The sequence below is a fragment of the Pteropus vampyrus genome, unplaced genomic scaffold (assembly GCF_000151845.1).
Source record: "Pteropus vampyrus isolate Shadow unplaced genomic scaffold, Pvam_2.0 Scaffold179, whole genome shotgun sequence".
Classification (NCBI taxonomy): Eukaryota; Metazoa; Chordata; class Mammalia; order Chiroptera; family Pteropodidae; genus Pteropus; species Pteropus vampyrus.
Genome location: NW_011888960.1, coordinates 152,060 through 154,976, shown reverse-complemented (window position 1 = coordinate 154,976; position 2,917 = coordinate 152,060).

Sequence of the window (2,917 nt, the reverse complement as noted above, 5' to 3'; positions counted from 1 at the left end):
ATTTGTATTCGTTTTCTATTGCTGCTGTAACCAATTACCTCAAGTAAGTGACTCAACATCACAGAGTCATTATCTTACACTTCTGGAGGTGGAAAAAGCTGACACGGGCCCCACTATGCTAAAATAGAGGGCTGCATTCCTTCCTGAAGGGTCTAGGAGAGATCCCTTTTCCTCGCCTCTCCCAGCTGCCAGAGGGCACCCACGTTCCTTGGCTTGTGGTCCCCTCCCTCAAACCAGCAATGCTGCATCTTCCCGAGCCTTTCTTCCATCTTCACACCTCCCACTGACTCTTCTCCTGCCCCTCTCTTGCATTTTTAAGGACCCTTGTGATTACATTGGACCTACTCAGATATTCCAGGACAACCTCCCTAGTGTAAGGCCAGCGTATTAGCAACTTTAATTCCTCTTGGCCATGTAACCGATCATATTCGGATTCTAGGACATTGACTACATTTCCTCTTTTAAAAAAAAATAAATAAATGAATAAAATCTAGCTTTCTAGCTACTCTTAAGCAAAGATCTGGCAACACTGGACTCCACCCTGGCACGAGGAGGCCTCGTTATAATATAACAACAATCAGCTTGAACTGAGCTGTTTCCTGTTCGCCCTAGTCCCTACCCCTCCTTATCATCTTCCTAATGCCTGAGTGAGTTGCCATTTGTCATCGAATTGGATTATTGTTTTTCCCACCAGGCTTGCCTTACTCACTTGCATCACCCCGCCCCCCAACAGCCTAAGAGCCTGCAGCACCTTTTTTTAATTCTAGGGAAGCTCAAGTCTACCACTTTGCTGTCTGTCTGTATCGGAAATATTACAGTGTACACCGCTGCAATACGCAATTGATCCCCATCTGCATGTGATTTGGGTAAGGGGAGCTAAGTGTGGGGAACCCACAGCTAAGGAGAACTAACTGTCTCTCTGGGCTGGTCCCTGGGGGAGAATGAATGAGTCAAGTATGTTCACAACAGGAAACAATGCCAGCAAGGGCCACCATCAACGGTGTGCCAGGGGCTGCACTTTGTGTTTGCCATTTTATTTCATTGACTCCTCACGACCACTCCATGAGGCCGATGCTATTATTTAACCTTCCCCATCTCCCTCTGGAAACGGTGGCACAGAGAAGTGAAGTGAGTTGCCCAGGGTCACATAGCTGGGGTATAACAGAGTTGAAATTTGAACATGTTATTCTGACTCCATAGTCTGAGCCTCGACTCCTCTAGGCTCTGTCTTTAGAAAGAGAGAGTTCTCTGTGCTTTCAAGCATTTGAGGGTTTCAAGCGGACCCGAAGGATCATTCTAGCAGGTCTGCAGAATGGACTTGAGTCTGAGTTCCCTCTGAGTTTCCAGGTTCACACGGGAAGCCTCTGAAACAGGAACAGAGGCTGTCTCTCAGAGGATGCCACAGCTCAGGGGAATTCTAGCCTTGATGTTGCCCAGGGGAGGCTTCCTAAACCATAACCCTGGCAGTCTGAGCATATAAGATGCTTGCAGGAGAGCCTGAAACTCTATAACAGATAACAAGGAACGATGGATGGTAGGGGTGGGGGAAGAAGGGGGCAAGCTTGTCATGAGAAGCTGGCACTTCTGTTGGCTTTTCAGACATTAAATTTAGAGCTGAGGACCCGTATAAGCTCCTTGATTTAAAGATAAGGCAGACTCTGCAGTTCTGGTAAGGTCAGGATAAGGCAATGCTCCGAGGAGCCCATCAAACATCTGGGAATGAGCAGCCGCTGGGCTCACGGCTACATGCTTGAAGGTGCCTCTGCCTGAGTTACAAGTGGGCTCCTGCCTGTGGCAAATGGGATTCTGATTTCTTGCTAAACGAAAACAGAGTCACCATTTGCCAGGACAAGTAAAGAGTAGGGAATTCTGCTTCACAGGGTCCTTGCAGGAGAAGACTGACCAAGGCACCAGTACAGCTACGTGACAGCTCTGTGATTAGGGGCCTGTATGTTCCCATTTGCCCTGGACTCTGCCTGCTGTCCTGGTGTTACTAATATGACCCCTTCCACTTTCAGAAAGTCCCAATTTGGCTGATAACATAGTAGATCACCAGACCATGAGCACACTTCCAGCTCCTAGAACTATGAGAAAGAAATGTCTGTTGTTATCAGCTCCCCAGCCTGTGATGTTTTGTTATAGCTGCCCAAACAGACTAAGACAGGTTGCGAGCGACAGAACCCAATAAGCTAACTTGTTGGAAGGATACTGGGGCACTCCCTTATCCTCTGACTGTGAGGCTTTGGACAAGCCTGTGTTCTTCCCCAGACTTTCTCTGCAATCTGTAAAATGGGTATGTATGCCTCCATCTCCCTTTCACAAAGGGCAGTCAGAAGGCTCATAGGATATAATACATGTAAGTGCCTAGAATTTCTTTGCCCCAAACCCCCGAGGCCTCCTGGAAGTATCGGACAGACCAGCTCTGGTTTTTAGATGCATCGTCTTCTCCCCAAACCTCTACCCGACTCCTTCTAAGGGACTCATGGTCTCTGTTCCCTCGCCACACCGCCAGCTCCATGCTCCCGGGAAAGCTCTGACACTCGTGCACCAGGAGGTGCCCCTCCTAGGACAGTGGATTGGAAGATACAGTCGGTCTGGGTCCAAAGTCTGCAAGGTCAGGTATAAATGGGTGGGCAGGGCAACCGATATATTTACGGCAGGTCATGCAGCCAAAGTCGGGAGCCCCACAAATTGTGAGGACACCACTAGCACCAAGGCCGCAGGTGAGGCAGGGAAGTCCAGACCGGAAGTCATCAGCTAGATGACACGCCAAGATGGAAGGGACAAATCACAAAAGCTGAACAGATGGAAAGCCACCCGGTCCTGAGTTGGCTTTTCTTCTCCATATCTGCTGGCTGTGGGAACTTGCGATTGCTCAGCCTCTGTAAAATGGGAACATTGCTGTCTACTCACAGGG